This window comes from Hyperolius riggenbachi, chromosome 2, assembly GCF_040937935.1.
Source record: "Hyperolius riggenbachi isolate aHypRig1 chromosome 2, aHypRig1.pri, whole genome shotgun sequence".
Taxonomy (NCBI): domain Eukaryota; kingdom Metazoa; phylum Chordata; class Amphibia; order Anura; family Hyperoliidae; genus Hyperolius; species Hyperolius riggenbachi.
This window is the reverse complement of record NC_090647.1, coordinates 106,493,584-106,516,410: the sequence shown is the minus strand read 5'-3', so window position 1 is coordinate 106,516,410 and position 22,827 is coordinate 106,493,584. Positions and strand designations below refer to the sequence as shown.

Genomic DNA, 22,827 nt, shown 5'->3' with positions numbered 1-22,827 from the left:
GGGACCGGTAGCTAAAATGTAAAGCCCCATGGGGTGGTCAGATTGTGCATCATGCCTGGAATCAGCTTAAGGGAGAGTTTCCACTACAAAAGGCAAGGCGCACAGGGATGGTTGCATCACACGAGGCAGAAGAGCAGTCCCACAAAAAAAAGGCAGTGAGCTGTTTTTAAGATTCAACAAGAATCTCACCCCACCAGTGGGAACAGCAACACAGGCCAATAGCAATTCTTTCACCACGCACGATCCACAAATCGTATTATATAGTCTGCAGTAAAAACTGGTTTTAAAGTGACACTGAAGTGGGAAAAAAACCTTATATCATGAATGGTATGTGTAGGACGGATAATTAATAGAACATTATTAGCAAAGAAAAGAGTCTCATATTTTTACTTTCAGTTATATAGATTTTTTTTTAACATTACATCATCCTGTCACATTTGCAGTTTACAAACCACACACTGTATTTTAAACTATGAAACAGAGCAGGGCCAATGACCCTTTGAACTCCCCAGTAAAACGTTATCTGAAGCTGCCTATCACTGTTTCTTTGATGTATAAATGCTTCAGAAAATAGGTCTCCTACCCAGGTTTGGTGGAAGAGCTCAAAGAAGCTCTTTTGCCTAGGTAACAACTGAAGTTTCTTAACTCTTCCTGTACTGGAAAATTATATAAGACCCTTGTCTTTGCTACTGATGTTCTATTTCTTAGCTGTACTACACACACAATTCATTATATCATAGGTTTATTTTCACTTTAAGGGTCTAGCTCTACTACCGTTAGGAGTCACAGCCGTTTCCTATTCAGCCACAGCTCCCGTACTGCTGCAAAACCGAAGCCCAAATCCCTTAGCCATGGCATGCATGGCTATAGGGATTGGGGTGCATGCTGCAGAAAACTGCAGCATGACGTCCAAAATCGCACTGCAGTGTGATATGGACAGCAAGCCATTAGTTCATGAGTTTCTGGTGAGTTTCTGCTAAACGTATAACAGGTTTGGGTATTAATTATTATTTATGATTTGTCTCTAGGAAAAGAAGAAACTATACTTTTTATTACATGCGGCTGTAAAGTTCTTGCCTGTGACGAGAAGTTCCCATTGAGATGTGGCAGCAGCAGATCCTGGTCTCACAGCCATAGAAGCAGGTAGGGAGAGGCTATTGTAAATCTCCCGAACTGATCACAGTTAGGCTTCTTGCACACTGCAAGCGAGTCCGATTCAGATTCCGCTTTTTAATCAGTTTTTACCTCCGATTCAGATTCAGATTTGCAGTGTGCAAGGAGCAAACTGCAAATCTGAATCTGAATCGGAAGTAAAAACAGATTAAAAAGCGGAATCTGAATCTGAATTGCTTGCAATGTGCAAGAGGCCTTAGGGCTGGAACTCACTAGAGCGCTTTTTTGACCGTTTAGGGAGCGCTTTAAATCACTAGTTATTCCCCTAAACGCTCTGCCAATGTAAATAGATGTAACAGATTCCACAATAGCAATTGCGATTAGCGAAATCGCAATCGCAGGACATCACAGGCGCTGGCAAATCGCCCACGATTCACTACACATAGCGAATTGTGTGATTTTAAATTACTGCAAACTGTAACAAAAATTTAAATAATTAGAAAGGACCAATCAGAATTGAAAACTCTAATCGCAAATCGCTATCACAATCGCTTATACTTAAGTGTACTTAAAGCTTACATAAACTCTAATCGCAAATCGCTACCACAATCGCTTACACTTAAGTGTACTTAAAGCTTACATAAAATCGCTACCAAAATCACCGGAAAACTCTCATGAAATCGCTTACAAAACACTAATTAAAAGAGTTGCAATTTGTAGTGGGTTTCAGGCCTTAAAGAGACTCAGAGACGAGTAAATATAATAGATTTATACATACCTGGGGCTTCCTCCAGCCCCATCCGCATGGATTGCTCCCACGCCGCCGTCCTCAGCCTTCTCTATCGCCGGTACCGGGTCTCGTTGCTTCGGCCAGTCAGGGCCAGTTGACGCATGCGCAGTGACTCCCTCCATCTCTCCAGCGCCTGCCTTACACATGCGCCTGTGCAGTACGGAGGGAGCACACTGCGCTTGCGTCGACTGGCCGAAGCTACAAAACCCGGTACTGGAGACACAGATCTTCCAGTTCATTCAAACTTTTCCCATTTTAGAGCTGAGACAAGAAAAGGTAAGAAGTTATCTTAGCAACCAAAAAACAACCAACCAGGTTTTGTCTTTACAGAAAATAGACCAAGAATTTGGATTGGTTGCCATGGAGAGCATTTTAACGTTTATTCTCTTTTCCTCGTAAACATATGGTAATCAGATCACACAAAATAATAAAAACAATAATAGTAACATATTTCTTGCATAAATGGCATTCCCTATTGGATCATCCTGTGACAGCCATTCATCTTGCTACTAGAATAGATCAACAGAACAGAGCTAGTCTGAATAATGATGCTAGCTAAACTCCAAACTGCCTCTCACCAATATTGTAATTATAATTCTTTATTTATTCCCAAAATGCAGAGGTATAAGTGCCCACTAGCTGCCAAATATTTACAAACACTTCCTGATTACCAGCAGTCTGTACACTGTGTAATAAGTAATGCTGTAACTACTTCCCACTTCCTTATTCAAATGACCCCGTACTGGATTCTAGAGATTCCTTTCCTACCTGTAATCTGAATTCCATACTTATGATTTACTACCTGCATTTCAATTTCAGGACTGATCTATGCACAGACAGGAAATGGATTACAGAGATTACTGTTAAAGCTTATAAGTAAATAAGGGATTTCGATTATTATGTATTCAATGTTAAACATAGGCCTAGTTAATACAGCACTGTACCCCACCCTATATACATACCACAAACCAGGGGCCAGGGGCCTAGCAATAGGGGTTGCAGCGGTAGCGACCGCATCGGGGCCCTTGGGCCAGAGGGGCCCCAAAGGGCCCTCCCTCAAATGCAGTATTAGCTCTTTATTGGTCCTGTGCTCATAATAATCACTTCTATAGATACTTTGAATAGTGGTAATCATTAACACACTGTTCCCCATCCCCTTCTTGCACCTCTGACACTGTAGTTGCCATTGGCAGGTTTTGGTGCGTCGTATTAATTGTTATGTATAGAGTGCTTGGGGGGCCCCAATGTAAAACTTGCATCGGGGCCCCCAGCTCCAAAGCTACGCCACTGCCAGGGGCATAGCAATAGCCATAGGAGTTGCTATGGCGCCCTGGAGGAGAGTAGGCCCAGGTGGTACTTAATGTATTCACCATTAACTTTTTTGTGTTTCTCCACCCTCTGACACTGGGCTTTATTCAAAAAGCTTTTCATAAATTATTTATTTATCACCTGATTGATAAAAATAACCTTTTAGCACATTTACAAGCAAAATAACCACTCAAAGTAAGTTGTTCCTGACTAACTTCAATTTAAAATTACTTTTCTTACCTTAAAGGGATACTTAACCACTTCAGGACCACAGTCTTTTCGCCCCTTAAGGACCAGAGCCTTTTTCTCCATTCAGACCACTGCAGCTTTCACGGTTTATTGCTCGGTCATACAACCTACCACCTAAATGAATTTTACCTCCTTTTCTTGTCACTAATACAGCTTTCTTTTGCTGCTATTTGTTTGCTGCTGCGAGTTTTAGTTTTTATTATATTCATCAAAAAAGACATGAATTTTGGCAAAAAAATGACTTTTTTAACTTGCTGTGCTGACATTTTTCAAATAAAGTAAAATTTCCTATACATTTGAGCGCGAAAGTTATTCTGCTACATGTCTTTGATAAAAAAAAAACCATTCAGTGTATATTTATTGGATTGGGTAAAAGTTATAGCGTTTACAAACTATGGTGCCAAAAGTGAATTTTCCCATTTTCAAGCATCTCTGACTTTTCTGCGCACCTGTCAGGTTTCATGAGGGGCTAAAATTCCAGGATAGTACAAATACCCCCCAAATGACCCCATTTTGGAAAGAAGACATCCCAAAGTATTCAGTGAGAGGCATGGTGAGTTCATAGAAGATTTTATTTTTTGTCACAAGTTAGCGGAAAATGACACTTTCTGACAAAAAAAAGAAAAAAAAAAAGTTTCCATTTCTTCTAACTTGCGACAAAAAAAAATGAAATCTGCCACAGACTCACTATGCTCCTCTCTGAATACCTTGAAGTGTCTACTTTCCAAAATGGGGTCATTTGTGGGGTGTGTTCACTGTCCTGGCATTTTGGGGGGTGCCTAATTGTAAGCACCCCTGTAAAGCCTAAAGATGCTCATTGGACTTTTGGCCCCTTAGCGCAGTTAGGCTGTAAAAAAGTGCCACACATGTGGTATTGCCATACTCAGGAGAAGTAGTATAATGTGTTTTGGGGTGTATTTTTACACATACCCATGCTGGGTGGGAGAAATATCTCCGTAAATGACAATTGTTTAATTTTTTTTACACACAATTGTCTATTTATAGAGATATTTCTCCCACTCAGCATGGGTATGTGTAAAAATACACCCCAAAACACATTATACTACTTCTCCTGAGTACGGCGATACCACATGTGTGGCACTTTTTTGCACCCTAACTGCGCTAAGGGGCCCAAAGTTCAATGAGTACCTTTAGGATTTCACAGGTCATTTTGAGAAATTTCGTTTCAAGACTACTCCTCACGGTTTAGGGCCCCTAAAATGCCAGGACAGTATAGGAACCCCACAAATTACCCCATTTTAGAAAGAAGACACCCCAAGGTATTCCGTTAGGAGGATGGTGAGTTCATAGAAGATTTTTTTTTTTTGTCACAAGTTAGCGGAAATTGATTTTAATTGTTTTTTTTCACAAAGTGTCATTTTCCGCTAACTTGTGACAAAAAATAAAATCTTCTATGAACTCACCATACTCCTAACGGAATACCTTGGGGTGTCTTCTTTCTAAAATGGGGTCATTTGTGGGGTTCCTATACTGCCCTGGCATTTTAGGGGCCCTAAACCGTGAGGAGTAGTCTTGAAACCAAATGTCGCAAAATGACCTGTGAAATCCTAAAGGTACTCATTGGACTTTGGGCCTCTTAGCGCACTTAGGGTGCAAAAAAGTGCCACACATGTGGTACCGCCGTACTCAGGAGAAGTAGTATAATGTGTTTTGGGGTGTATTTTTACACATACCCATGCTGGGTGGGAGAAATATCTCTGTAAATGACAATTGTTTGATTTTTTTTTACACACAATTGTCCATTTACAGAGAGATTTCTCCCACCCAGCATGGGTATGTGTAAAAATACACCCCAAAACACAATATACTACTTCTTCTGAGTACGGCGATACCACATGTGTGACACTTTTTTGCAACCTAGGTGCGCTAAGGGGCCTAACGTCCTATTCACAGGTCATTTTGAGGCATTTGGATTCTAGACTACTGCTCACGGTTTAGGGCCCCTAAAATGCCAGGGCAGTATAGGAACCCCACAAGTGACCCCATTTTAGAAAGAAGACACCCCAAGGTATTCTGTTAGGAGTATGGTGAGTTCATAGAAGATTTTTTTTTTTGTCACAAGTTAGCGGAAAATGACACTTTGTGAAAAAAAAAAACAATACATATCAATTTCCGCTAACTTGTGACAAAAAATAAAATCTTCTATGAACTTATCATACACCTAACAGAATACCTTGGGTGTCTTCTTTCTAAAATGGGGTCACTTGTGGGGTTCCTATACTGCCCTGGCATTTTAGGGGCCCTAAACCGTGAGGAGTAGTCTTGAACCCAAATGTCTCAAAATGACCTGTGAAATCCTAAAGGTACTCATTGGACTTTGGGCCCCTTAGCACAGTTAGGCTGCAAAAAAGTGTCACACATGTGGTATCGCCGTACTCAGAAGAAGTAGTATAATGTGTTTTGTGGTGTATTTTTACATATAACCATGCTGGGTGGGAGAAATATCTCTGTAAATGACACATTTTTGATTTTTTTTACACACAATTGTCCATTTACAGAGAGATTTCTCCCACCCAGCATGGATATGTGTAAAAATACACCACAAAACACATTATACTACTTCTCCTGAGTATGGCGATACCACATGTGTGACACTTTTTTGCAGCCTAGGTGCGCTAAGGGGCCCAACGTCCTATTCACAGGTCATTTTGAGGCATTTGTTTTCTAGACTACTCCTCACGGTTTAGGGCCCCTAAAATGCCAGGGCAGTATAGGAACCCCACAAGTGACCCCATTTTAGAAAGAAGACACCCCAAGGTATTCCGTTAGGGGTATGGTGAGTTCATAGAAGATTTTATTTTTTGTCACAAGTTAGTGAAAAATGACACTTTGTGAAAAAAACAATAAAAATCCAATTTCCGCTAACTTTTGACAAAAAATAAAATCTTCTATGAACTCATCATACACCTAACAGAATACCTTGGGGTGTCTTCTTTCTAAAATGGGGTCACTTGTGGGGTTCCTATACTGCCCTGGCATTTTACGGGCCCAAAACTGTGAGTAGTCTGGAAACCAAATTTCTCAAAATGACTGTTCAGGGGTATAAGCATCTGCAAATTTTGATGACAGGTGGTCTATGAGGGGGCAAATTTTGTGGAACCTTTCATAAGCAGGGTGGCCTCTTAGATGACAGGATGTTTTGGGCCTGATCTGATGGATAGGAGTGCTAGGGGGGTGACAGGAGGTGATTGATGGGTGTCTCAGGGGGCGGTTAGAGGGGAAAATAGATGCAATCAATGCACTGGGGAGGTGATCGGAAGGGGGTCTGAGGGGGATCTGAGGGTTTGGCCGAGTGATCAGGAGCCCACACAGGGCAAATTAGGGCCTGATCTGATGGGTAGGTGTGCTAGGGGGTGACAGGAGGTGATTGATGGGTTTCTCAAGGTGTGATTAGAGGGGGGAAATAGATGCAAGCAATGCACTAGCGAGGTGATCAGGGCTGGGGTCTGAGGACGTTCTGAGGTGTGGGCGGGTGATTGGGTGCCCGCAAGGGGCAGATTAGGGTCTAATCTGATGGGTAACCGTGACAGGTGGTGATAGGGGGTGATTGATGGGTAATTAGTGGGTGTTTAGAGGAGAGAAGAGATGTAAACACTGCACTTGGGAGGTGATCTGATGTCGGATCTGCGGGCGATCTATTGGTGTGGGTGGGTGATCAGATTGCCCGCAAGGGGCAGGTTAGGGGCTGATTGATGGGTGGCAGTGACAGGGGGTGATTGATGGGTGGCAGTGACAGGGGGTGATTGATGGGTGGCAGTGACAGGGGGTGATTGATAGGTGATTGACAGGTGATCAGTGGGTTATTACAGGGAATAACAGATGTAAATATTGCACTGGCGAATTGATAAGGGGGGGTCTGAGGGCAATCTGAGCGTGTGGGCGGGTGATTGGGTGCCCGCAAGGGGCAGATTAGGGTCTAATCTGATGGGTAACAGTGACAGGTGGTGATAGGGGGTGATTGATGGGTAATTAGTGGGTGTTTAGAGGAGAGAAGAGATGTATACACTGCACTTGGGAGGTGATCTGATGTCGGATCTGCGGGCGATCTATTGGTGTGGGTGGGTGATCAGATTGCCCGCAAGGGGCAGGTTAGGGGCTGATTGATGGGTGGCAGTGACAGGGGGTGATTGATGGGTGGCAGTGACAGGGGGTGATTGATAGGTGATTGACAGGTGATCAGTGGGTTATTACAGGGAATAACAGATGTAAATATTGCACTGGCGAATTGATAAGGGGGGGTCTGAGGGCAATCTGAGCGTGTGGGCGGGTGATTGGGTGCCCGCAAGGGGTAGATTAGGGTCTAATCTGATGGGTAACAGTGACAGGTGGTGATAGGGGGTGATTGATGGGTGATTGATGGGTAATTAGTGGGTGTTTAGAGGAGAGAATAGATGTAAACAATGGATTTGGGAGGTGATCTGATGTCGGATCTGCGGGCGATCTATTGGTGTGGGGGGGTGATCAGATTGCCCGCAAGGGGCAGGTTAGGGGCTGATTGATGGGTGGCAGTGACAGGGGGTGATTGACGGGTGATTGACAGGTGATTGACAGGTGATTGACAGGTGATTGACAGGTGATCAGGGGGGATAGATGCATATAGTACACGGGGGGGGGGTCTGGGGGGGGGTCTGGGGAGAATCTGAGGGGTGGGGGGTGATCAGGAGGGGGCAGTGGGCAGGGGGGGGGGATAAAAAAAAAATAGCGTTGACAGATAGTGACAGGGAGTGATTGATGGGTGATTAGGGGGGTGACTGGGTGCAAACAGTGGTCTGGGGGGTGGGCAGGGGGGGGTCTGAGGGGTGCTGTGGGCGATCAGGGGGCAGGGGGGGGGGAAATCAGTGTGCTTGGGTGCAGACTAGGGTGGCTGCAGCCTGCCCTGGTGGTCCCTCGGACACTGGGACCACCAGGGCAGGAGGCAGCCAGTATAATAGGCTTTGTATACATTACAAAGCCTATTATACATATGTGCAGCGGCGATCCGGGTGGTAGTAACCCGCCGGCGCTTCCGAACGGCCGGCGGGTTACTACGAGCGGTGGGCGGAGCCAGTCCCCGGCGGCTGATCGCGTCACGAATGACGCGATCGCCGCATAGCCACTCCCGCAGCCGCCCCCGCCGATGGGCGTATTGCGGTCGTTTGGGCCCGGACTTTGCTGCCGCCCATCGGCTGGGGGCGGTCCTCAAGTGGTTAAAGACAAGGCCGGCCTTAGGTTTCACAGCGCCCTGAGCGAAACCTGATTTTTGTGCCCCCCCCCCCAATTTCATCCTCTTCCAGGCGTGCGCGCACACACATACACATAGGCCCATATGCAATTCACCTTTTCTCCTGAGATATCTCCTAGGACAGTGGTTCCCAACCTTTTTGATGTCGTGACACATCAAACCAAACGCTCAGATCTCTGTGACACGTCACATATGTATAATAGAAAAGATACTTTTAATAACTACGAATGGATAGAAAGAGTGCATTATCCTGAATATACTTAAAAATTAAGGCTAGGACCTTTTAGGAATATTAATAAAAACAATCAGTGGGACAGTTAGCCCCCTCCCCATTTAGAATGATAGCACAGCAATGACAATTTGCACCATGCGTTATAGCCGCAGTGCGCCCCCCCCCCCCCAAAAAAAAAACCACCCTCAGACTCAGTATTGGTGCCCCCAGTATAAGATCTCATGTGTAGGTGCCCTCAATATAGGTTGCCAAGCGTAGGTGCCCCCAGTATAGGAAGTCAGTTGAAGGTCTCCATCGCCCCCATAGGTAGCCAGGTATTGGTGCCTCCAGTATAGGTAGCCATGTGTTGGTGCCTCCAGTATAGGTAGCCAGGTATTGGTGCCTCCAGTATAGGTAGCCATGTGTTGGTGCCCTCAGTAAAGGTAGCCAGCTATAGGCCCCCCTTGGAAGCCAGCGCCCTGAGCGACCGCTCTGGTCGCACAGGTCAAAGGCCGGCTATGCTTAAAGAGACTCGGAAGACTCCAAAAAATGAGGTTTTTACTTTAAAACCTCTTTAACATAATTGCCTCTCCTAAAACGCTGCATCCCCTTTGGCTGAAAACTCAGTTAATCACCCCAGGCAAAATCCACAACTTTCTTGGTCGTGGATTTTGCTGCCCTAAGGTGGCAGAGCTTTGGGCTGTAGCTCTGCCTCCATGCGCGTCAATCAGCACTGATCGCCGCCTCTACCCGCCCCTCTCAGTGAATGAAGACTGCAAGGAGAGGCGGCGATCCGCACTGATGGACACAGGTAGAGGCAGAGCTGCAGCCCAAAGCTCTGCCTCTATGCGGCAGGAGCCCCACGATGTGCCCCAGGGAGTTTGGGGTGATTTATGGAGTTTTAAGCCACGGGGATGCTGCATTTTAGAGGGGCAATTATGTTAAATAGGTTTTTAAAGTAAAAACATGATTTTTTTGGAGACTTCAGAGTTTCTTTAAGGCAGAAAAAAATGAGTTTTACTTACCTGGGGCTCCTACCAGCCCCCTGCAGCCATCCTGTGCCCTCGTAGTCTCGATCGAATCCTCCTGTCTCCCGCCGGCAGCTACTTTCGTTTTCGACAACAGGCCAGACAGGCCTGGCCACGCGTCTGCTTCTTCGCTTTCCTATCCGCTGAGGCAATTAAGCCTCATTTAAATCACAAATTCGACTTGAGTCCTTAGGGACGCATGACTACTCATGAGCCCATCATTGGTTCCAGATAACCAGGACTCTACTGTATATAGGTATAGGAAGTGTTTCTGATGCTGAAACCAGGAAAATTACTGTAAGAGTGAGTATCCTGAATAATTGATTGCGTTCTACCGTACGTCACTACAGGGCCTCTTTAAAGACTGGCAGGTTTCCGTTTTGAAAAGTTAGGAGTCATGAAATGAGTTCCACATCATGCTTCTGATTCGGAAGGCCCACTTATTCACTCCAGTGATAAAATGTGAAAGCTGTTTTATTGCAGAACACCTCCTGTAATAAACTAGCCCACACCAAGTTTAAAAAAAAAAAATCACAAAACTATCCTTGAGTAATGAAGTGAAACTGCCACCCTGTGCCGCTGCTGCTGCTGCCGCCTGGCAGAGAGCTGTGAGTCACACTTGTAACACTTGGATGGAGCAGCGCCGCTGACCCCTGAAGATGAGGGGCAGAGAAAATGAGCCGGATCAGTTTCACAGCCCTCTGAGAAAATCATATCAATGTCACAGGGCTGGGAGAGATTCACAACCTGCTGATAGATTGAATGTGATCACGGCTCAGGCCCTCTGCTGGTGAGATGCGGGAATAGCATGTCATTGTAATCTGCATCACTAGGAATGGCATTATAAAGTCCCTGTTGCCAGTGCTCTGTCTGCCCCAGCTGAATTATGGGAAACACAGCATGGCCCCATAAAATGTTATGAAGACATCTGTAAAGGCAGAGGGATTTTATGAGCCATGATCTGCGGAGTGTGCTGTAAACCCAACCTTGCATGCTTCAGAGACTACCAGCATCTGCTCTCATCCATTTCTTAAAGGAAAATAGTGTTCGTTTTATTGGAGCGACCCCAGTGCAAAAGCATCACTGCCATGTAACCTTTCTGCCCCGGGACTGCTTTATGCTGCAATTGACTGTATTGGAATGCAGTGCCAATCTCTACATCCCCTGCACTGCACTGCATACAGGCTGCCTCATACAACAGGGGTGACTGCAATGTGCAGAAGTCAGTGACATACAGCAACCATATTCCATGATTCCATTATCTAGGCTGCTATGAGTTGGCGGCTATCAGTATCTCTGCCCTTTCACTTTTTCAAACAAAAAAAAGTGTTTCTGAACTGCAATGGCGTCCAGCTAAGGAATCCATAAAGTATGGCTTCACATTATGCTCAGCATGAGGCACAGAGTCAACAAGACCTCTGAAGGTGTTCTGTGGTATTTGGCACCTAAATGTTAGCAATAAATCCTCTGTGAATTGGGAGGTGAGGCCTCCATCCATTTTTTTCACTAGAGATGAGCTTTTTTTTGTTTGTTTTATTAAATATAGGGTCATATTTATCTACAGTAAGCAAAATTAGCCCCCTCCCCACCTTACTACCATGTGACATGCTCTGTTGTTATGGGGGAGTGGAGAGAATGATGACAGCGCACAATGGAGCACCATACAGCAAGTCAGATCTATTTGCATTTCATTGACCATTTAGATTGAGGACCCTCCCATATTGTTGTTTTTTCCTGAATTTTGCTAAGGCTGCATAACACTGATTTGGGATGGGGTTTTGGAAACAGGGATGGGAACACTCTGGGAACCTGTCCAAGTACTGTAAGTGGAAACACACACTCACTTCCTGTGTACTGTTATAAGTACACAGGATAAAGTGTGGGGACATCTAGTGGACAAAAAGCAAAATTAAATCAAAAATACATTAAAATACATACAAAAATAAATCTCTTATAGTTATTAAACCCTTCTACCCCCTCCCCCATAGGTACCAAAATAAAACACTTAAGGGAACCTGAACTGAGTAAAATTATTTAAAATAAACGCATGATGTGGCTGCAAATAAATATTACATACTTACCTCACTGTCAGTTCCTCTCAGAAGCTCACCATTTTCTTCTTACAGTGATCCCGTCCAGTTCTGACAATATTTTGTCAGAACTGAAATACACCAGTTGCTGACAGTTATTTATCAGCTGCTGTCAGTTACAACTGAATATGCAAGGTAATGTCTATGATTCCCTATGGCCCAAGTGGCTCTGCCATTAACAGTGTAAGAATGGCAGCAGTTTAAATATTCCCCTTAAAAATCAATAGGTGAAATTTAATTTGCTGTTGTAGGCTCCACCCACTTTCCTGAACCTTAATTTCATTCACCCAGTGACCAAGTGTGCCAAGTTTGAGAACCCTGCGATTAACAGTCTAATAATGGCTGCAGTTTACATTTTCCCATTAAAAATGAATGGCTGAAATTTGATTGGCTGTTTTATGCTCCACGCACTCTTCCTGGATTTGTAACTTCGTACACCAAGTGACCAACTGTGCCAAGTATGGGGATTCTGGATTGATTACTGTGAGAATGGCAGCCTTTTCCATTTTTTTCCATTGAAATGAATGGGTTAAATCTGATTTGCTGTTTGTAGCTCCGCCCAGGTAAAAAGGGGGGACGCGAGACCCCCAGGACATATCATCCCAGGTAGTAAGAGATCTGTATACCAAGTTTCGTTCAAATCGGTCAAGCTGTTTTCGAGTGATCGCGGCACATACAGTACATCCGTACATACACACACACACACATACAGTACATCCGATTTTATATATATAGAAGAGGGTATAATACTGTTATTTTACAAATAAGGGCTTGTAATTTTTGATATAGTATAAAGAAACACACCTTTTTTTCACATAAAATATTGTCACCATACATTGTACTAGGTACATATTTTAAATGTTGTAATGACACATGGGCAAATTAAATGTGTGGGTTTTATCTATTTATCTAGATATTCATGTTATAATCAACAGCACGACCATGCACCTTACCTTCCAGGCCTGCTGCCTAGGCATCACCCTGGACTTTCTCCTTCAGCCCCAACATCCAAAATGTTACCAGAGCCTCCAATTTTCTCTTTTGCTACATCTCCAAGATCCGCCCCTTCCTGATCCCGAACATTACTAAGCTTCCCATCCATGCCCTCATCATCTCCCGCCTTGACTATTGTAATGCCCTACTGTCTGGCCTCCCCTTGAACCACATTTTGAGAGCGTTTGGGGGCTGAGCATTTGGAAATTTAAGGGAAGGTCCAAACAACCTAAAGATAAAAAATCCACTTACCTCGGGTATCCTCCAGCTCCTGGAAGCCGTTCTGTGCCCTCTCCTCAGCTCCGGTGGCTCCTGGTCCCCTCTGGTGCAGATGCCGACCTGACGCTCCCCTGCGCTTCAGCGTGCGGCTCACTGAGTCACACTGATGTCATCCGGGCAGTACCACACAGGCGCCTGCGCACTACAGTTCGGATGACGTCAGCGCAACTGTGAGAGCCGCTCGCGCAGGCAGAGTGGACATCTTGCGCCAGAGGGGACCCCAGACCACCAGGATGGAGCTGAGCTGCGGCGAGGGCACAGAATGGCTGGTAGGAGCTGGAGGAAGCCCCAAGTAAGTGATTTTTTTATTTTTAGGTTGCTCGGATGTATCCTTTAAATAACGTTATTTATATTTATCAAATGTCCCGATGTCCGTCTACCGCCCATAGCCCTGCCTCTAGCAGAAGAGGTCACAGGAGCTTCTCTGATTGGTCCTAGAGAAGCGCCTATGACCTCTTCTATTAAGGGGCAGTGCTACAGACAGAAGCCAGACATCAGGACAACTACGGTAGCAAGTATAATAAAGTTTTATTTAAAAAAAAAAAAAAAAGATTGGAAGCACTGTATAGCGCTTCAAATCAGACTGAAACATGATTGCAATCAGCCTGGTAATCGAAGTACACATCGCTTGCAAGATTTAAAAGCGCTGCAACAGTTTCTAGTTGGTCCCAGTCCTTACTGACCTGTGTATGGCTAATTTAACTTGAAAAGTACAGGTACAGTTACATTTTTAAAGTGTATCTGTAACCAAAATGTTTTCATTTGTTTCAGATATGTATTGAGGAATGGTTGTCTTTGTCCTCCTAGGAACATCTGACCTCACTTCCTGGAGAGATGGTAGCATTCCACTCGGAGCAAAAAGAAATACATTGTCTGTATATGTGGGTAAATAGAGTTAAGCTGGTCATACACAAGTCAGTTTTACAGTTGATTTCTGGCCGATTTGATCTGCTAAAAATTAATGATCCAACATGCCAGCCCATTCGACTAATTGACCGATGTTCAGCCAATCAAATAGGTCAAAGAAATTGATCGATTGGTTGATAGCAGTGGCAGATCGTTGGCTCATAGCATTGCACTACATTGAACAATTCAATGCTGCAGTTAGATTTTAAACAGATTACTGAGATGGTGGAGGGATTCAAACAGATAGATCCCTCTCTGATCATATTATGATCTGAGAGGGATCTATGTTCTGGCCACATCGCCCAGTGTATGGCCAGCCTAGACCCTTTGGTTTAAAAGGCCTTCCTTGCCGCAACAGCAGTATAGAGGGTGCTATTGCAGCCAGGAACGCGAAGAATCACTCACGTTCCCAGCCTGTCGGCGCCTGTTGCCGAAACCAGAAGTAGCCGCCGGCGGAGACAGGAGGATCGGAGCGAGGCTGCGAGGGCACCAGACAGCTGCAGGGGGCTGAGGGAAGCCCCAAGTGAGTAAAACTCTTTTTTTTTTTTGACTTAAGGTTAACTTTAGGTAAAAAAAAAACATTTTAACTTACCTGGGACTTCTTGCAGTGCCCTGGACTTGTCCTGTGACCACGACCTCCGGCCAGCAGTAGCAACCCCCCAGTTAAGTTAAAATCAGTTTGTTTGTTTTTTACTTAAAGAGACTGAAGCGAGAATAAATCTCGCTTCAGAGCTCATACTTAGCAGGGGCATGTGTGCCCCTGCTAAAACGCCACTATCGCGCCGCTAAACGGGGGTCTCTTCACCCCCAAACCCACCCCCGCAAGACTTGGTCATAGTCTTGGTCGTAAATTTTTTCTTCCTGGCGGCAGGGCTAACGGCTGCAGCCCTGCCTCCAGTCGCGTCTATCAGACGCGCATCGCCGCCTCTCCCCCGCCCCTCTTAGTGAAGGAAGACTGAGAGGGGCGGGGGAGAGGCGGAGATACGCGTCTGACAGACGCGCGTGGGGCAGGGCTGAGGCAGTTAGCCCTGCCCCAATGCGGAAGCGCTCCCCCGCTTTACGGAGGGGATTTGGGGGTGAAGGGACCCCCGTTAAGCCGCGGGATAGCGGCGGTTTAGCAGGGGCACACATGCCCCTGCTATCTAGGAGGTCTGAAGCGAGATTTATTCTCGCTTCAGACTCTCTTTAAGTGTTCCTTTGAAGCTGATACTGGTAAGCTGGTAAAGCTGGTACTGGTAAGCTGGTATAGCTGGTGTTAATTATGATTGGCCAATCACTGACCAATTTTTCCACCTCCATCTAGTATGAGGGCAACAGATATTATATATTATGAGCAGATTAAGTAGTTAAACCCCCATACTACATGAAAGCAGGGACGGATCTAGGGGGGGCAGACGGGTCTCTTGCCCCAGGCGCAGTTTGTTGAATTCTTAAAAAGGCGGCAAAATTTGGATGGGGAATGGCAGTTTAAGCGCCAAAACCTGATCTTTAGGCACCAAAACCTGACCATTAAGCACCAAAACTGGATGGGGAATGGCAGTTTAGGCGCCAAAACCTGACCTTGCCCCAGGCGCAACTTGGTCTAGATCCGTCCCTGCATGGAAGTGATAAAATTGGTCAGTTATTGGCCAATCATAATTGAAAGTGTGTACCAGGCTTTAGATTCCACGTGCTGGTTGGTGGTGGGAGATTCTGAAGCTACTAAAATCAAGTGATCAGCAGGACAGCCAGGCATTGCACAATTCTTTTTTAAGAAGGGATTAATGATAGATTGTTCCATACTCCATTCAGTTCAAGTTTCCTTTAACATTGCCTTAATGCTTTAGGCTAGCGGCACACATAACATAGCGTGAAAGGCTGCGTTTTATGTCATGTTTTATGTTAATGTTGTGCATGTTTTTGGTGCGTTTGTGTTTTTTTAACCGTTTTTTTAAGCATTCTGCGTACATTTTAATGTGTTTTCGGTTCTCATATACAAAACGCATATGCGTTTTGTATGCGTTTTTCATGCGTTTTTATATTTCCATTTATGCAAATCACTAGGAAGACCAACAGGAAGTGGAAATACATCAGAAGACAATTTTGGGGGAAAAACGCATATAAAAATGCATCAAAAACATACCATTGAGTTCCCATGGACTTTCATTATGGGCGTTTTTTATGCGTTTTTCCTGTGGCCCATAGACTTCCATTAGCAGCAAAAACGCAGCGTTTTCCGCAACCCTAGCGTTTCTGCTATGTGTGCACCTCGCCTCAGACTGAGCTGTTGAATAAACATGTGACATTTTAGGCTTTGCAGATGTAAATGACAATATGCTTCTCCCTCTGTGTATCTCGCAGGACCTGAATCTCTGGGTTTGGTCCGGCTCCCAGTTTCATATTGGAAAGACTGCAGCTTAAGCTGAGTGTGTGACCGGTTTTCCAATGATTTTCCTCCCCACCCCCAGAATAAGGTAATTACTAATTAGTATACATCAGTTTGTTTGTTTTTTAATTATTTTAACACATAAAGGGCTCTTTTCCACTAGCAATCACTTAATGCAAGCACAAACCCAAGCTATTGCGATTTTTCATCAATGTTGTTTATGCAATTGCAATTATGCATTTATCTTTTAACGTTGAAGAGCAATCGCAAGTAAAAATCCACTGAGCGCGTTCTGATCCAAAAATCAGATTGTAGGCGATTTTGCGTTGTTCAGGTAATGGCAGGGCACTGTGAATATAATTTTAATTGCAGTGCTCCTTTCTCACTGTGGCAATGGGACATAGTACAATTTTTACTTAAAGAGTAACTGTCGGGCATAAAATCAAAAATCAATTCTTTATTTTTATCTGGTAAACAAGTAATATGGATGCTAACCAGGCAATCCAAAAGTTAAAATCACTATTACAACAAAGAAGTTGCAGTGCATGCTGGGTTGTCTTTTTTTGCTTCTCTACTTCCCCTCAGACTTAACTAATGCAGCCTGATTGGCTGAAGCCTCTTTCCCTCCTGTTTTCCCCTCCCACACCTCTGTTCCTCTCTGATAGTATGGCTGACAGCTCCTCCTTAAGCGCAATCACACTGCTTGCTGCTGTTTTCCTGCTATTGCGTTTAGGTAGTAGTCTATGCGATTGCAAAAAATCACGTACTATGTAGTAGGTACTATGCGATTTTTCGTGTGCTTCACCTATGCGGTGTGCCGCTATGCTCTCTCATCTCCCAAAAATCACAATCACACCATACATAAAAATGATTACACAAAAAAGTGTTCCAACGTACAGGAAATTGCGTTTGGCGGCTCTAAGGATCCTTTTCCAATATGAAACATGATTGCAGTTGCAGTCGCTCCGAATTTCTTGCTTATTCCACTACTGTGATTTTGGCGCAATCTGTCAGATGCGGATTGGTGGAAAAAACTCCTTGCAGGGAAATCGCATAGTGCAGCGATACTATGCAACTTTCGTGCTAATGCCAAAAAAAGTGCAGTATGCCATCGATTGCGATTGGGGAAAAAAATAACCGCACTAGTGCAAAACCAGCACTTACGTGTTAATAACGGTGCTTTTGCAATCCGCAAAAACGCTAGCGATCTGATTTTTGCAACAGATCAAAGTTAGTGGAAAGGGGCCCTGAAAGGGAACCCGAGGTGAGAGTGATATGGAGGCTGCAATATTTATTTCCATTTAAACATACCTGTTGCCTGGCTGTCCTCCTGATCCCGTGTCTCTAAAGGCCCATACACACGGGGTACGGGCCGTCGCCGCAGCCACGTGGCACGCGCATGTTGCGGCGACAGGTCGCCCGTGTGTATAACGCACGCGCCCCGAACCGTCGCCCGTCGGAGCTGTCACCAGGCGATTGACATGTTCAATCGCCGGCTACAGCTGTCGCCGCGACTTCGCCGGAACTGTCGCTAGTCCCGCGTGAGTACGCGGGCTAGCGACAGGAGACCTACGCAAGTGAATGGAGCATCCGGCCGGGGGGATGCTCCATTCACAAACAGCTTCCGCCGCGTCTCTGCTGCGCGCGCCATGTGTTTCCAGCAACAGTTGTAGCCTGTGTGTATGGGCCTAGGCCATAGACCCTGAACAAATATGCAGCAGATAAGGTACTGTGACTCAGCTGACTTAAGCCTCACACACACGAGGCACAAATGCTGGAGACAAGAGACAAAAAAAAAAAAAGCAGCGACAGTTCGTCGCCAGGTCCCTCTGTGCTGCAGCTGTACATACGTTGTACAGAGGGACAGAGATGCGGCAGAAGCTGTCGCCGAAAGTTTCCTCCCCCCGCCGGAAGCTCCCTTCTGGCTGTGGGTAGCTGTCACTAGTCCGCACATACACACGCAGTATGCGTGGTGGACTAGCAACAGTTGCGGAGACAGAAGTTGCCGGCGATTTAACTTTTCAATTGCACGGCAACTGCTGTCTCCGGCGACAGTTCGGGGTGTGCGCCTCATACACACGGGGCAACTGTCGCCGCAACATGCGCATGCCACGTGTTTGTGGCGACAGTTGTGCCCCGTGTGTATGAGCCATTAGGTTTTACTGGATTAGCCATAGCAAGACACTATTTTTGCCAGAATGTTTACAAGGAAATGAATATGGCAGCTTCCACATCCTTCTTACCTCAGGTTACCCTTAATGTCCATTTATTCTTGTGAACACAGGGTAAAGCAAGAAATATTTATGTTATTATTATTATTATTATTTAGTTATAAAGCTCCAACATATTCCGTGGCACTGTACAAAGTAAGAAACAAACATGGAGTACATAATAATACAGACAATGGTGTACACCAAATATACAAGATACATAATTAGTGACAAAATACAAAAAAATGATACAACATACAGAATACAAAATACAGAATTGGTGATGACAGGTGTTATGAAAATGAACACCTGGGAGTCGTACAGGAAGACAATTTATTTTATACCTATGCCACATAAACATGTGAGGGATAAACAGGCGGTTTTCTGCAGACCTCTCTTGCCATAAACAGAAACCCTAGACTGCTCTGTATACAGCAGGTTAGATCCCAGCTCTTCCAGTTACAGAGCTGCGTCTCACCGGGGATATAGAACTACAAAGCTGCCCTTATACTCTGCAATGTGTGCTGCTAAAACACTTCAACACTGCTCCACCTTGTGGCCGAAATAGGAACCTTTCAGCTGAAAGAAAGGTTTGACTGCTGAAAACCATTACTGGCATTTTTTTGTATAATTCTTACCTAATTAGCTAAGGTATTGATTACCTATTTTGTCCAAAACCTAATTATAGCATTTAATCAATATTTCACCCATTTTAATCAGTTCCTTTTGCCATCCACACTGCTTTATAGCCCACTAAATGACAGACCACGAGGCTATAAAATGCTAAACATTTTCAGTAGGAGTAATAATACATTTCTAAAGCAACACACACCTTTGTATATTTGTAATAAAATCAGACATCATAAAATCTGTTAATGTCTCTAATAAGTACCAACATGTAACAATAAATAGATTTAATAGTTACAAATGTCAAGAGATAACAACATAGACATTGAGACATAGAACATGTTTAAATAAAATGATTTAGTGATCAGAGAAATAAATGAATAAATATTTTCCAGAAATTAAGTCAATTATAAAAAATAGGTCATGCAGGTTTCTATAAATCTATATATTGTATATGTAGCACTTTTTTCAATCAAACAAATCCTAACAATTGTTTTTTTATACTTGTACAGGTGATTTATAATTTCTGCACATCCCTAAATGAAAGAAATTTAATAAAATGTAAATCACATCCAGCCATGTTTAAAATATATGTATCGTTAGCAGAGATATAGTTTTAAATCACAAACAAATGCATTCAAAAATGATACAATTATGCTTAATATTTTACTAATATCTGATGTATGGTTTTGGGGTAACTTATCAATGAGGATGTGCAGTGGAGGGGAAAAAAATAGAAATGCCTTATTGGATGTTTGCATTTTACACATATTTCCTTTAATAGATCACTTCTTTTTCTTCCAAATAAATAATTATAATATAAACAGCTAATCTGAGTTTTTTGTTTTCCTCTTTACAGATACCCTTAAAGTAGTTCCCTTATCTTTTTGGAAATTATTTTTTACTGCAAACATGTTTCCTAATAAATAAAGGTAATCTTGTATTTTATGCTGAACTCTCTCTCTCCCTCTCCTTTTTTTAGAATTACGGTAATGCACAAAAAACAAACATAATTTATGTTGATAATTTATACAGAAAAATGCTTTTGCTCGTTGCTGTGACTCAGACTGGTTGTAATCAGAAGATGGACTGTAATCAATCCATGAGAAAAGGATGATGCCTCCTTATCACAGCACTATGGATGATAAATAGTAATTCTACATATTAGTGATGTACTGTGGACATATTCCCAGTGTCACTACAGGGGAAGAGAGATTTGTTATTTCTTTTTTTTTTTTTTTGCAGCCTCAAAGAAAATGTCAATAAATGTACATGAACTATAAACAGACCATAAAAACAATTGTAACTGTACATATTCTATCTATCTATCTATCTATCTATCTATCTATCTATCTATCTATCTATCTATCTATCTCTCTCTCTCTCTCTCTCTCTCTCTCTCTCTCTCTATCTATCTATCTATCTATCTATCTATCTTAGTATCTTAGTTTAGTATTGCTATTATTATTATTATTATTAATAATAATAATAAACTTTATTTATAAAATGCAAACATATTACGCAGTGCTAACATATTAGGCATCGCTAGGGGAGACATCACAGCATTAAACAATGTTACATAGGGACATTATAGAGTTAGGCAATGATACACAAAATAGGGATATAACAATGTAGTAAAGAATACAAGTGAGTCCTCTACGCTGACTTGGTTTCTGACCACAGAGTGAATATGTGTAATTGAATTGTTATGGGGACTTAATATAATAAATCTGTGCCAGGTTCTAGTGGTCCTGCCCACCCTGTGGTGGCGATTTACTAAGGGAGATGTGCCAAAAGAAGTGCAATATAAGTGTGAGAATGAAATAAGCGTGAGTATTACCCAACACACAAATATATAAATATGACTATGCAGTTGCAATACATACAGCTGTATGCCACATACATACAAGAAAATAACTAATATATTATTCAGGCATTACATAAGGCAAGTAGATTACTACCTTGCATTAAACAATCAGAAAATATGACTGGAGGAAAGGTATCCAATAGAGCTTGCTTTCTAATTAATATTGTTCTTTACTTACAAACATCAGGCTCTGTTTCAGGGGGTTGTTTGGAAGTCATGTATTATACATGCTGGGAAATGTGGATAAATGGTTTACTTTCAGACAACACTGGATAAGGGCTCTTTCACATCAGAGCTTGCGTTGGAGAACGCTCAAAGCATACGTTTTGTTGTATGCCTTTTACTGCGTTTTGATATGCGTTGCACTGCAGTGAGTGTGCGTTTTTAATCCGTTTTCAATCCGTTACTGCACATAGAAAAACGCAGGTAATTTTTTTTTCTTTTAGTTTTCAACTTTCTACATTGTTCCTCTGTTGCATTCTGGGACTGATTGCCTGCGTTAACGGATTGAAAACGCGCATAGTGTGCGTTTTACATTGACTAACATTGTAACGCATAAAGCTAGCGTTGGCTGAAAAACTGCGCCTGGGTGCAGTGTAACGCAACGCACAAAAAGGCTGTGTTATATGTGAAAGCTAAAATGAAAGTCTATGGACTTTCATTTCACCTTGGGTAACGCAAACTTTACCCTTTGCGTTGAAACGCAGAAAATCTGCCCTAATGTGAAAGAGCCCTTAGCAACTTGAAACATTGTATACAGCACTGTAATGTAACAACATAAATATGTATATGTGATAGCAAATCCCAGTACAGTACATTTTTGTACATGAGGATACATTTGTATGTATGAGACATTTGTTACGCAAGTCATTTGTAAATAGGGGAGTATCTGTAATGTAACTATTGTCACAATGGATGTTACTGGAGCCATTATGATATATACATGTATAATTACATGGATAGATAGATAGATAGATAGATAGATAGATAGATAGATAGATAGATAGATAGATAGATAGATAGATGGCAGATACATAGTGTATACTATATGATTGATAGATAGACAGACACAGACAGACACAGACAGACACAGACAGACAGACAGACAGACAGACAGACAGACAGACAGACAGACAGACAGACAGATAGATAGATAGATAGATAGATAGATAGATAGATAGATAGATAGATAGATAGATAGATAATTAGGACATTACATCCAGAAATACAAATACAGACATTGTTGATGAGTGGTTTGAGACCTCGCCAATACTGGTGCCTTACCGCAGAACAAGAAACACTAGGAGGATGTCTCTGCCCTTGCAAGCTTACAATTTAGAGGGTAGTGTTTTGAGAAAACGTTTCAAAGATTTCCAGGCTCTCAGTATGACGGGCAGGCTATGGGAGAGGTTCCAAAGCCCCACTGAAGAAAAAGAAAAACTACTTATTTTAGTTTTGCATGGTGTAAAAAAGTGTTTTTCATGATTTTAATACTGTCTGTGTCCCATGGATTTGGTATGTACTGAAGTGGTCCTGGGAACTGGAAATG

General features: G+C 43.2%; 1 long non-coding RNA gene across 1 annotated transcript in view; it reads left to right on the top strand.

Moving 5' to 3' along the window:
* LOC137544006 (uncharacterized) overlaps nt 1-20,323 on the top strand; it is a 125,574-nt gene extending 105,251 nt beyond the window's left edge. The window contains exons 7-9 of the long non-coding RNA XR_011025696.1: nt 1,029-1,143; nt 16,550-16,662; nt 20,271-20,323. This is a non-coding gene — a long non-coding RNA (uncharacterized lncRNA). The remainder of the gene's footprint in view (nt 1-1,028; nt 1,144-16,549; nt 16,663-20,270) is intronic.
* Nucleotides 20,324-22,827: the final 2,504 nt, after the last annotated feature.